Source organism: Aquila chrysaetos, chromosome 2, assembly GCF_900496995.4.
Source record: "Aquila chrysaetos chrysaetos chromosome 2, bAquChr1.4, whole genome shotgun sequence".
Classification (NCBI taxonomy): domain Eukaryota; kingdom Metazoa; phylum Chordata; class Aves; order Accipitriformes; family Accipitridae; genus Aquila; species Aquila chrysaetos.
In genome coordinates this window covers 34396473-34411084 of record NC_044005.1, presented here as the reverse complement: position 1 = coordinate 34411084, position 14612 = coordinate 34396473, and the positions used below count along the sequence as shown (strand labels likewise).

At 36.7% G+C, this 14612-nt stretch overlaps 1 protein-coding gene across 5 annotated transcripts in view; it reads left to right on the top strand.

Annotated features, from left to right (window-relative positions):
- Window positions 1-14612, top strand: part of DPH6 (diphthamine biosynthesis 6) — a 216247-nt gene that overhangs the window by 149889 nt on the left and 51746 nt on the right. The window lies entirely within an intron of this gene.

Sequence of the window (14612 nt, the reverse complement as noted above, 5' to 3'; positions counted from 1 at the left end):
AAAGAAAATTGCTTAATAGAAAGTTATATTCATCACTAACTTTGTCTTAATTCCCCAAAGCGTTATGTTAAAGACCTCTCAGAGAGCAGTCAATTCCTCTAACAAAAATGTGAACAATACCTTATTTGAATTACCTCTGCCCATATATTTTTTCATAATAAGAACTGGGCATTTTACTCCAACTTTTTGTGAGTTGTTCTGTTGCAGTTTTTTCCCCACTCTTTCTTACAAGTAATATTGTCATGACAACAGAGTTTAGCAGTTTACTGCTCATTATTCCTTATTATTCAGCTGAAGTTTTAAGACCAGATCAGGGCATGCCTGTCTATCGGTTGACCCTAGATTATTTCTAACAGCATAATAATTTGCATAGTGATTTATAACGATACCATAATCATTTCTATTACGTATGTACCACTTTTCTTAATAGCCATGGAACACCATGCAGGCATTAAAAAGGGCGTGGCCACAAATCTTGTAAATAAAATATAACTTCTCCACAAATAACTAAAAAAGAGTAGTAACTGCATAATTGCTGTATAACATAATTTAATATAACTTAATTATTATAGTTGCTCAGGGAAATACATGGCTTGGAAGCAAGTACATGTTAATATTGCCATAGAAGAAGGGAAAATCCACCTGAAACTTTCCTTCTACTTGCCTTCGCTTTCAGTCTCTGCACTAGACACTTGCCTTTCTGAGTAAAGATGTAGGCTTTACTTAGAAGCTTACACATTCCACCTCGATTTATTAATAAAGGACCGTCTTAAATAGTGTTTACTACTCCTCCAAGACCAAGTGTGTTGAATCTGAATTCAATTCAGATTTTTTAATTCAATTCAGTTTTTTGCTCTGTGACTGGTTAGTAACAGGTACCATGACCACGAAGCCTACATGCTTTCTTATTTGTAATATATATGATTTGAGGGCAGATTGGTGGTGTTTACCAGTTCTTTGAAACTTTTCCATTTTCCAGATAGAATCTTTTAGGTCTTCTGTAGTTATTATACATACCAGCCACTCTTTATTGACTCTTTTATTTCTTCCACTTACTGAGATGACTGGGCAGTACTTTCTTAGCTACATGAAAAATACTGATGAGGTTTGTTGCTTTTGGGCTATTACTAATATCTGGCCCATGTCACTTTTTGATTGTTCAAGCCATAGCTTAAAAATGGGTTGCTGCCTCCACATACTTCTCTGAAGAGTTACCTGCCTAACAGTTTTCAGGAATGTTTAAGAAAAAACTTCCTAGAGTAACATCAAGCAGTCCTAGAGGAAGTTCATCAATCTTATGCTGTGCTTATCAGATCGTATTGATTAATGACAGTATCAGAAAGAGCAAAAAAATATTAGCAGATGAAGTAACATGTGCCACAACACTATCTAAAAATGCTTTGAAAAAAAATTAAAATATCAGTGGGAATGAGATGTTATTAGCAGCTGGATGTTCCAATTTCCCTATCATTTTGTCAATAGGAGGCTCAGACGGAGGAATTGAATTTTTCCTTAGGCTATGCATACTTTTTTGATTAGTAAGGGTTTATGTACACAGCAAAGCAGAGAAAAAGATGTATCAAACACTTCCATTACAAGGAACCAGAGGGAGGAATTGTCCTGCCCTGAAAATACAATTGTCCTGTTAATGGAAATAGAGATTTTGTATTGGAGGAGGAGCACTAGCTGGCATGGTATTAGGAGAATTGTTCCTTTACTCTCAGAATAAGGAAAACAGTAAAGTGTGAAATTTGGAAAAACTTTGTAAAATGACTGATAAATTGTACGACAGTTGTACTCCCTTGCTTATTCCATAGAATTGGTGAAAACAGGAAATGTAGTTTTTACATCCCTTAAAACTTTCTTTGGAGCAGCCTGTTGGATGCTGTAAGATACTGCTTTTCTGTCTGGAAGCCAGAACACAGCAGCTTTACTCTGATGGCATCTGTATTTAAGAGGCTACGTAGCATGTCACTTACTTCTGTAGTTTTGTTTATTTTTTGGTATCCCAATACTACTACAGACAGTTCTGTCAGATTCCGTGACATGAAATAATGGTCTGTTTTCTTCAAGTAAACTAGTCAGCCAAATCAAAAGTATTTTATTATTCTTGAGCTGTATTTCAAGCAGTGGCCAAAGGCCTGAATCAATAGCAACCTACCGATTATTTAATAAGAAAAAATGGTGTCTCAATTGAAATTGTTCTGCTTCTGTCATCCACAGAAAAAGGAGTTTGTTTGTGCAAACAAAAGAATGCAGCTCAGAGCTCGTTTCTTGTAAACGATACATCATAAACCGTAGAACTAATTATGTTTTAAAGATGGGGTTTAGACTCTACATTTCTGTTTGTTGAATGTTCTGTATTTAATAGCAAAATGATGGTATATTAAGCTTGAGGTATTTGTATTTAACACAGCGACTAAATCATATGCATCAGAACTGCCAAAGGTTCTTTTTAGAGCACCAAAAATTATTAGCATTCTGTCATATAGTGATGTCTGGTAAATATCCTCTACATAAATGATACTGTTCAGCAGCTTCAGTTGAATCATTCTACATATTTGATGTCAGTAGTCTGTAAAGCACAAAAGGGATTGTATAGATTGTTCAGGACACAAAGAAATTGGACCTAACAGAACATAATATAAAGAGAAGTGCGAGAATTGTTCTCTGGACGTGTTTATATAACACAAAACTTTTACTTCTAAGAGCAGGATGTGGACACAGACTTGCTCAAAGCTTCATTTGAGATAACGAAGGGTTATCGAAGGGTCAGACATACTTACCTGGACTTGAGAGAACTTCTTGTCATATTGGCAGTGACAGTTGTCTTTAGGAACTTGAATTATGAAGACAAAGATAAATTGACTATGTTTCAGAATAACCAATTTATTTCACTGACAACCAGTGGCTCTAGTAAGCATCAAGGATGGGAGGGGATTGTAAGGGAGGGAGAAAATAGTAACAGTAAGCAGGCTGGACCCACTAGCAACTTCTAACTTGTTTCATTCACTCAGCCACTGGCCCCTTTCTTATTCCAGCATCATTCCTTGCTTCCTACACAAGTCCTTTCCACTGCTGTCATCCTGATTTCCCTCACTCCAGATGGCAGCTCAGTATCTGTGCTCCCAGCACCAATTCCTGCAGCCTCACCCCTCCAGTATAACCCCGAGCATTGCCTCCCTGAACTCCAGTTATCCACAGCCATCAAGGGTTGTGGTCCTTAGAGCTGGAATCCAGGCCCTGTCCCTCTCTTTTCTTCCTTCCTGTGTCCCTTTGAGTCACAATGTCATTGGAAAAGCCATTTGGGGTGACAGAGGAAACAGAAATCTGGTGGAGGGGTGGAAGGTTGTAGTAGAAAGAAAAAAACAGTGGGGAGGGAAGGATAAGAAAGCAGCCCCACCAAGGTCTCACTCAAAAAAACCCCTGAATCTCTGGGCTAACGAAAAGATCTTTGAATCAACATTTTGCATGTACGCAAGAGAGATTTCCTTTGTTAAAACTAAAAGGGTTTTGCAGGAACTGAGATCTAGAGTGAGGGAGCCGAGGTAAGCATTTGAGTTCTGTAGATGGGTAAGGCTGCATTGTTGTTAAGAGAAATTAAAGTATAGTTAAGGGAAGCAGTGGTTAAAATTAAAGGAAAAAACGGGCTGCAGTTGTAGAAATTAAAGTCTAGTTGAGGGAATCAGTAGTTAAAAGAGAAAACAGAGGCTGCAAAAATAGCATAAAGACAATTATGCAAGCAAATAATCAAAGGCAAAACCTAGGAAAAATAATTGGAATTAACAAATACAAATACCAGCCATCAGCAGCTTCCCCCCACCCTATTTTGAAGTTAGACTCCTTCCACAGCTCCTTTATGATTCCCAGGCACACTTTTGGACATTTTGACACTCTTGAGGGGATACATTTAGGGACCTTCTCTAACATACCTAGGCAGAAATAGTCACAATTGTGTGGTAGAACAGTTTCTGCCTAATCCAGTAGTTAGCATTTGGAGCTTTTGGGGGGGGGGTTGGTTTGTTGGGGTTTTTTTTAAGTAGCCAAAAAAAAAAAAAAAAAGCTTATAGCATTGCTAAAACTTCCTGGAAGAAAAACTGACAGTTTTCCAATTAAGTCTCATCTTGTGTTTTTCTTTACTTCACATCTTTTAATGACAGTGTCATGTAATATGATGATTTTATAAGCGGTTTTGCTAACTCATTCAGCAGAGTAATCAATAGAAAAAAATAAGCCAGATGGGTTGTAGTCCATTTGTATTGGGTGGGACAGATGGCATTATTGATAGATGGAAATATTCCAAATAATTATTGTATAATGATATAACAGTGACTGTGCTGCAAAATTTTATTAATTGACTTTGTGTACGCACTTTCTTCAGTAGGGGTTGAGTTGTACCGTTTAGACAGTACTCCAACTATATTTAGTTGGGAGTTGAGTCCACCCTCTACCTTCTTTTTCCCCTCCCCATGAGCTTTCCATGCAGAACCATCCCTGTAGTACTTTGTTAGAGTATTTCAAGTGGTGGATTGTACTTCTGTCTGAACAACAGACCCGACGAGACTAACTGAGATGGGCAAGATCATGATTACATTTTTTTTTAATACCTCTGTATGCCTGCTTTTTGCTTTCTTTTGTTATCCTCACCAATACAAAGAAGAAACATGCTGTACTGTCTCAAGATTTCAGGCATTCCGGCTTGTTTAACTGCTGTGTTTTACTCTTTTTACATCTTGCTAATCCCCAGCAAGATTTGGTATAGCTAGGCCAGTAAAGTATATCGATTTTGATAAACTGTGTAATAGATACTGGTTTGGGCTGTTGCTATTCAAATGTATATTCCATGGCAAAGTACTATTAATTCATTCTTTTCTGTGAGTTAAGAGCACATTAACTTATTCATAGAAAAACTTAGAGGCCATTTGCTGCTTTTGAAATACAGTTCTTGATAAACGGGACTGACTGATAAAAACGAGTTTCAGTTCTTATTTTGATTTGATGGCATGTACAAAACTCAGAGGCAGATTTTCCAGAACTATCTGAAGTGTTATCTCTGATTTCTTTGTTATAAAAAGAAAAATGTATAGGGAAATACTGTAATATATTTAGTACACAATGTTTTGTTACTTACACAAAGTTTAGGATTGCCTGTATTTGTAAGTGAACCCAAAATATTGGTGAAGGGAGATTTTTGAAACAGTGAAAACAATATATATTTTTAAGATTAGAAGAGAGGGTTGCATAGAAAGATAATATTTAATGTAATATTCATTCATTTTATACATACTATTTTTTTCTTCAGATGATGATATTATAGATCAATTCCACTCTTGAGTTATTTTATTAGGCAGCTGCCACTATATTTTCCATCCTCAGTAATAAAAAATCTACCTGGTGAAATACTTCCTGTGACATGAAAAAAGATGTGTCTTTTGGCTTTTATAACACAACTTGCATTTGGATGTTAGTTGTCTGGTCCTCTCCCTCCAATAAATTCCTGAGCAAATGTACTACAAACTTTTAAGTTCTCCAGCCCACCTTCTTCTGACAGAAGCTTTCTTTTTTTTTATGGTGAGCATTCAGGATGAGTGGCTGTGATCCCATGGTTGTTTCAAATCCAGCAAAGAGTGCTACAGTTGACTTTCATTCTGTCAGGAATGCCAGTCAGGTTGTTGACAATGTGTGTCTTAATAGCATGTAATGCAGAAGTGATGGGAAAAAGATTTGCAATGTTTTATCTGATATATATTGTGAATGGGTTCCTTGCTTACTTTAGCAGTCGGGTAACAATGCCAACTTTAAGTATCTGAATTGAAACCTCTTGGGCCAGATTTACAAACTATTTAGATGTCAAAAGATGTAAATGAGCCTGAACTAGGATTTTTTAAAAATCTCTAAGAGCAGTCATCTAGGGGCACTGGGCCCATTCTAGGGAGCCCCTGCATCATACCTTCTTCGACACTCCTCTATATACCATTGGTACTACCCTGTGTCTTTCCACTTTGCCTGCCAAATCATGCACAGGTCCCAACTTATAAACAAGTTAATTCCTGAACCAGAAGCTGTCTAGCTACATGCAGTGGTTTTCTGGAGTAATTATTACATTTTCATGGCAGCCATTTAGAATGGCTTCATACATCTGTAACACAGCAGTCTGTTGCATTGTTCAGACACGCCTGTAGTATTTGAAGTGTACAGACTGTCATGAATTTAAATAAAATTCATGCATTCTCTGACACTTTATCCTAAGTAGAACAGAAGTAGCTTATGCTCAAATAGGGGAAGTCGAAGGTTTTTCTTGCTGCAAAGGATTGGACAAAGGTTTAAGATCCTCTTTACCTATGGAGAAAATTACCATAAAACTTAAAAGGAATATAAAAAACCCCCAGATTTCTGTGAGAGGATATGTACTTTTTCACCATCCTGAACAGATGTTTGTAAGTCTGTAATATTCAGGTACACATTTCTTGTATATTTTATTATATGTATTGGTTAATATCTGTGTTTAATACAATTGTTAGATTTCCAAATAGTATTGTAAATTCTGTGTCCTGTAGATAATAGAATAGGTAGTACTAATTTAATTGGTCTCCTTCTTTTACCAGTTTCTTGAACAGAATAGTTAAAATGTGAGGAGTAGAAGTAAATGAATATTATAAAGCTATAAATGATAGATTAGAACCCTGCTGCATTTACATTGCAGTAAAATCTCATATACGTTAATTAATATAATTGGTAATATTACCAGAAGAAAACTAAATATTTTTGAAAAACATTGCCACCAGACGGTACCTATGCCTATCAAAAATTCAGTAGGAAGAAAATACATGTTTCTGTTTCCCTTTTTTGTCTCATCAGGTTTATAACATTTATTTTGCTACTAGATGCTATTTTGAATGTTCCACAGTTTGATATATTAAACCAGGCTTCTTTTATGGCCCATGTTAAGAACACGCAGTGCATTCAAATAGCACAGTGGTAGTGGGTCTTTCATCTTGTGCCTAGTGTATTTCATTTCCCCTGTGTTCAGATTAAACAAAGCTTTTGAATTCATTTGAAGCAACTGTAATGAGAATATTTAACACAGGTCAAATGCAGATAGTGGAAATCCAGAGGTCCTTGAAAATAGTCTGCCTTTTGACACTGGGCCACGATGCAAGGTGAAAGCATTGCCACCTTCACTTTTTTTTAAAGGAAGATTATGATATTCTATTTGTAACATTAGTGGAGCCTTAATGAATTTTAAAAAGGAATATAGTCAACAAAAAGAATAATGAACTAGTCTACATGATTTTAACTAAAGCCATTGCTAGAAATTGCATATATATCTATACATTAAAAAAAATGATTGTATAATGTTCTAAACAGTATACATGAATTTAACTTGTAGAATGTAAACATAAAATAAGAACAATAGAAAACAAGAAAGGAGAGCATTTCTTGTGTGAATATTTGTGTAGATAGCTACAGATACAATCAAATCCTCAGCTGGTATAAGTCAGCATAACTCTCTGATTTCCATGAACTGGTTTACACTAGCTTATTTGCCATTTACAGGTAATATATACATGCATTTGAACACTGTTTTTCAGTTAGACACAGTGAAGAAACGCATGTCATGTTATTCAGGGTGGTAAACAGCCTAGTTCATCCAGGCTGACTGATTTTCCCCTGCAGCAGTTCCCTTATAAGAGTTTTTTTTGAGTGATTCTTCATCTCCTTTGCTGAAAATATTAATTCTGTTTTGAGCCTGTCACTTTTGTGCTAAGCAAGAGGGCATATATGCATCCACTGTTTGCTAGGCCAGAACCTCTGGTCAAAAGTCTTATGTGTGATGACTGTGAAAGCCATTAACAGGATTTCAACCCTGAGGTGAGTACCTGTTGTCAGTGCCTCTTTATAGGGAGGAAAATGCCATTTTGGTTGAAAAGTGATCAAGGCTCTACCTTGACTCAGGAAACCTCCCTATTAAACTGTAGTCCTAATTACGTGTAGGGCACTTTAAATCCCCACAACAAAGGAAGGAATTTCAGGAAAATGATCAGCTTCAAAGTGTTTTTGTTCTCCTTTGGAGGAGTTAGTCCTGCTGATCAGGACTGAAAGAAGAGCCAGATTACCACACCAACCTACATAGTTTTATTAACAACTGGTCCTTCCTAAAACTGTAGCAGGTTCATCTCTTTCAGACACTGCAAACGTTCCTTCCAAGTCAGTGCTTCCAACAAGTAGTTTGATGTTAAGTACTAAGTAGCTATTTTAGATCTTGGTCTTTTCCAGGGATGGAATTTGTCTCTTCAGTGTAAGCTCAATTTAAATCAGAAAACTCAGATCTCAGAAACTAGTCAAAGTTCTATACTGTAAGTCCCCTTAAATCTGTGGGCAATATACTCTTCATCATGGTTATGCAGAACCTGGAAAAGCCTTCCTGTTGCAGGAAGGAAACTCAGCTATTGAATAGTGTACTGGGTCTGGCTGGGATGGAGTTAACTTTCTTCATAGCAGCCCCTATGGTGCTGTGTTTTGGATTTGTGGCTAAAACAGTGTTGCTAACAGGCTAATGTTGCACAATTTCAAAGCATTCTGTTTTTCCCACTCAGCACCCCCAGCGAGTAGACTGGGGCTGGGCTAGAGGCAGCCAAAGGGATATCCCATACCATATAACATCGTGCTCAGCAATAAAAACTGGGGAGTTCCATCTTCCAGGGTGGCTATTCCCCAGATGCTGGCTGGGCATCAGTCTGCTGGTGGGACGTGGTGAATGGTTGCCTTTGCATCACTAGTTTTATTCCTTTCACTTATTAAACTGTCTTTATCTGGACCCAAGAGTTCTCTCATTTTTGCTCTTCCTGTTGTCTCTCCCGTCCTGCCGGGATTTGGGGGTGAGCAAGTGGCTGTGTGGGTGCTAAGCTGCTGGCTGGGGTCAACATCATCAGGAAAATTCATACCTGGCTTTCTCAAGCTCATCAAAGCTCTAGTCAAAATTAGAGCTCAAAATATCATCTCTTCCTTTTGAAACTGTGCAAGAGTCTTTCAAGATACAGTTATGAACTTCTACCACCAAGAATTTGAAAGAAAAAGGAAAAAATAAACTCAGGAAAATATCTTCTTTCTTCCAGTGGAAGTACTTCTTTACTAGTGTATAGTACAATCCAAGGGATCCTACTAAATTTCAGTACTTGATTATCCTCATCTCTGATTCTGTGTGCTGGTCATAATAACAATTTCATTTCCTCTTCCTCCTCCTCTTCTCTGAAGGATATCACACGGGCTTCAAAGTTAATAATAGATCTTCAATTTCCTTACTCATAAAAATCAAAGTAAACCAAAAATTATTTATCCTTTCCTGTACTTCACTTCCAAAGAAGTATGTAAGACAGCGTGAAAGTGAGCTAGCATTATTTTGAAAAGCCTTTAAATTTTTGCATAGCAAAAATGAGCAGAGCTAACTGGTCAATACCCAGTAACATGCATGCCAGCTCAGCAGTGAATAATCACTTTCAGCTTCCTCTGGGTATTTATTCAGCTTCATGGATGAAAAATAAAAATGCTTCCAGCTGATATGACACGAGTATAGTTCTCATCAATCCTTTAGTTGTAACACAATGAACACAGCTGGTAACACCTGAAATCTAACTTTGATTTTCTTTTGAACATTATTCAGTGTTAATATTATGCAGGTCTTTATACATCTCACTTATAAGCACCTATGTGGAAACATCCTGGCCAGCCTCTGTAGTTGACAAAGTAGTTATTTCTGCATATATCTCAACGAAGAAGCAAGTGAGTCTAAAAGAGGAAGATGTAACTGTTAACTGATGAAAATACTAATTTTCAATCATTTCTAATTAAGTCGGCAATTTTGGTAAAGTTTTGTCGTAATTTGTCAATGAATGTTCGCGTGGAGTTGTAGATATCTGTTCAGTAATGCATAGTCTCGTAGTCTCTCTGTGCATGTTCTGCAGAATTACATCGGGGAGATGTATAGGTACACAGATTTTTCTCTTTCCCTCCCTGCTTGTATACATATATATGCATATAGATAAATATACAGGAATATATATTTGTATTTTTTTCTTAGTATAATAACTTTTAACAAGAATATATATTAATATATGTCACTTAAAGCCATTTACTGAAAACTTTCCATTCTAAATGGAAAGTACATGGACTCACCTGCCTTCAAGAACATAAGAGTTAAGATCCCATTATATATTTCAGCAGTAATCTAAGAGACGTATTTTCATATTCAGGAGAAATAGGTTGCTTTCCCTAAGTCTCATTCCAATGACTGCTGAGAAGAGTTACACATTTAACTCAAACTTAGCTTATAATTTTTAGGTTATTGTGAACTTCCTCTCATGAGTGGATGTAGTGGGTCTGGCTGGGATAGAGTTAATTTTCTTCATAGCAGCCCCTATAGTTCTGTGTTTTGTATTTGTGACTAACAGTGTGTTGACAGCAGACCAGTGTTGGCTGTTGCTAAACAGTGCCTGCACAGCATCAAGGCTTTGTCTTTTTCCAACTTTGCCCACACCCAGCAAGCAGGCTGGGGTTCGGCAAGAAGCTGGCAGGGGACACAGCTGAGACAGCTGACCCGAATGGACCAAAGAGGTATTATATACCATATAAATTCATGCTTGACAATAAAAACTGGAGCAGGGGTGAGTCTTTTCTAAAGTAGCCATTGCTCGGAGACTGGCTGGACATCAGTCTGTTGGTAGGAGGTGATGAGTGATTGCCTTTATTTTTTTCTCTTTCCTTCTGTTATTCAGCTGTCTTTATCTTCACCCATGATTTTTTTTTGCTTTTGGCCTCTCAAGTTTCTCCCCCATCCCACTGTGGGGGGCATGAGCAAGCGACTGGGGGGATCTTATCTGCCAACCGGGGCAACCCATCACAGTGGACTGCAAGAAATTGCCTGAATTGCATCACCTGAGTTTGACTCCTGTAACATTGAACTGAGGGAAAACCTGTCCTACAAAATCCAAGTTCCAAACCGTATGTAGGATGTTATTGACCAAAATAAATGGCTTGACTTAAAATAAAGGGCATGTGCAGTCCTAGTAGTCTTGTTATATTCTATTTAACTGATCTTGCTTTGCAGTCATACTATATTAAAAAATGAAAGTAACTGACTACACTGCTGGAAACAAACATTTGCCCCCAAAATACTCATAGACATAAGATGAAGGAATGTAAATGTTTGTATTTTCCACTAAAAATCTTTGTTTACTAAAAAGTGCCACATTCAGAATTATTTTTGTTTGCACGTCTACTTATGATATTACTAATAAAGGTGGCTGTCTCAATGAGGTGGCAGTTAATAGAAGTTTAACAGTGCCACCAGAATTTTCAAATTGTTTTTCTTCTGCCTCCAGCAGCATCACAATTTTCTTCATTGCATACTGCAGAATTTAATTACAGGTTTAACAGGAGTAGCTAATGGTGCTGTACGTGTACAGGTGAACAGGTGATCGTAGTTAGAATATGTGAGGTAAAAGCTGACATTGGTTTGAAAATTAGTTCCAGAGCTCAAGGTCAAAGCTCAGAGGAAAGTAGACTTTCAAAGAAAACATCTTTGCAATCAGTATCTGAAATCTAAATTCTAAATCATAAAATCAGTTATCCTTAATGCCCACAAAGTAGATTTTGACCATTAACTTTTCTTGTTTTCTGTCCCATTCGGGTACACACTTTCAAATGATTTTCAAGTGGAATCTTCCCATCTTGAACATCCTTAATTCAGTTCAACTCTCTTTCCTAAGTGCTTATTTTTGACACTACACATGAAGAATAAAACCCTCAGAGTGACAGTCTGTGATCATGTTTCATGTGGCAGACTTCATTTGCTTTCAGTTTATATTGCTATCAATTTATGACTTTGTTCCTTAAATAGTTATCTTTTTTCCACATTGTAACTGATATATTGAATGATGTATGTTTGAGAGGTATTTCAAGGAATCTTAACTTCAGTCATTAACTGGTTATCTCTTGGCTCAGGAACCTTTCATTTGTTGAGAGAAAGTTAATATTTTTAAAGCAAATAAACCAGCTTTTCAATATGTAATTATTTTCTTATCAATTTTACATTTTCATGTCCTTTTGAGCATCTAGCGTGCAGTGCTTGAGTTTACATTTAGCTCTGCAGGAACTGCTTTAAATATTATTATTATGAAGGAAGAAATCAAAAATCAAAGTGAATTTTTAGTACAATAGCGAGGTATAGGAAGGTGCAATTGCAGTAACAGCAGCCTGCGTTATTGTATAGAACCAACTCACAGCTTGACAGAAAGTCCCTGCTGGGGAGGAAATGTAAGGGAACTGGCAGAATTTTGCTACATCTGCTCCCTACTGCTAATAAGCTTTAACCTGTTTCATTTTTATTATGCTTACTGTTTAGATATTTTGCTTCCAAAATTATATCTGTAACTATGAGAACACATAAAAGGGAGCATGACAGGTAGGGCTGTTTAAAAATTTAAAACTACCAGCAAGGGATATTAAAGGCCATAATGGGTAAGATGGTTGGCTTCTCAGTGTGGGTTTTTAGAGTTCAGGCACTGCAGTGCTGGTAGAAAGACTGAGTGTAAGTAGTGGGTAAAACAGATTTCATAGCTTGAGTAGCTCGTACAGCCAGAAGGCACCATTAGATCATTTAGTCTGACCTGTATATCACAGACCATTACATTTCACCCAGAAATTCCTATTTTGAACCCTGTGAGTATACTTAGACTAAAATATATCAGACCTTAGGGGTTTAAAATACTTTATGCCACAGGATATGAACCAAGAGGCTGAGCTTCCCATGCAGTAGGAGAGGTGTTTATCAGGTTGGTAAGTACACATGGTAGCGCAAATACTTCTGCAAAATAAGCCAAACAACCAAAGGCTTGTATGCACTTAACAGAAGTGAAAATCCCTTCCTGACCCCTTTGACTTAGGGAAAAAAATACAGGTATTCATGTTGTATCAGAGCACTTGCTTGTTGAAATGTTCTGCTGAAGCCATAAACAGTTCCTTCCAGAAGGAAAAAAAAACAAAAACAAAAACAAAAAACAAACCCCAAAAACCCCCAAGAAATGAAAACACCACCCCCTAAAAAAAACCCAAACCAACCAGAATAAACAAAAGTTAGATTTAATCTCTCATTAGGTATCAGTGAGAGTAATTAAGGGCCCAATAAGAGGGAAAATCTTCTCCTTCAAGCAGTCATATTAATTGTCTAATTCTGAATTTCAGGCATTTTGCTCCTTTGACAGCCATGCTGGCAGTCCTGTGCTTCTCAGGTTCTCAGTCCAGACACATTCATTGGAGTCCTTTGAACATGCTTTCCTCTGAATAATCAGTGCTATAGGTGCTGAGGTTTATAACCATCTAAAAATGTGGGGGAAATGGTATTGTATATTTTCCATTTGATATTATCACATGCTTCCCATAACTGATTATCCAACATTTTAACATTTTTCTTTAGCTCTGATGGTGGCATAATTGTCACATACAATTATGAAATGTATTTTGAAGAGAAATTGAAATGTATAAAATTCAGTGGGTAGCTGAAAACTCTTAAGTCCATGGGGCTATTGAGACTGTGCTTTTAGATAATGGGATAGAGCAAGATTGTCATACTTAGCTGATAAATCAAGCAAAAATGGAAGTCTCAGTCTTAAGTAGGAGATTCTTCTCCATTACTGTGCATGCAGAAGTCTGTGTCTGTCTTTCAGCAGGCCAGTTTGCATTTTCTCTTTTTCTTTCGATTTATTCTAACAAGTGATTATTTGAGCTTACTTTTCAAGAAAACTTTCAGGCTGGTAAGTCCAGAAAGCAGAGGTGTTAGCCTAGTTACTACAGACTTTGTATACAGTCTTCAGGCTTTCAGTTGTTTGTTTGTTCTAGAGACTCATTCAAAGCTGATTATGTCTTCATGGAAATGTGATACCGATTGCTCTTATTTTGATAATGTCACAGAGCTTCTCCATTTCTGAAATGAAAGGATGAAAACACAGAGATCCAACAATAGAAAAGAGAAACAAAATTAACAAGCAAATGATACCCTTATATACTAACTGTAATCAAAAGGGAGCTTGTAAGGTTATGTCTTTAATTTCAGCTGATCCATTTTGTCTATCACACAGAAGTGGCGAAAATTTATGCCACTTCTTGGCCTCTGTTGACTATCGTGGTAAAAGATAGAACAGCAAGTTGCTAAATTATTCTGAGTGATATAAACTATAGATTATATATAGTTATTCATCTGATTTCTTATGATCTCTATTTTCATGAGTTTCTATATTTGCTTATCTTTTTTATATAATGCTTACATATACTTACAGTAGTACTATTCAGAGACCACTCATCATGAAACTTTTGATTTTGCAAAGACTTAAACATATCCTTTATGCACCAAAAAGCTGTCTCAACTTATAAAATCAAATTTACGCTAGATTTATTGTGGGATTTGGGCCCTAAGAGTGGTGTTAGTTAATTTTTGTGCTAGTTTCTTCTGACATACTTGGTTGACTACCATGAAATTTTAGCCCATCATCTTGACAAATCATAGTAATAGCCAGCAATATATTGTATAGATTTCAGATTTCCTATACTCTTGCTAATAT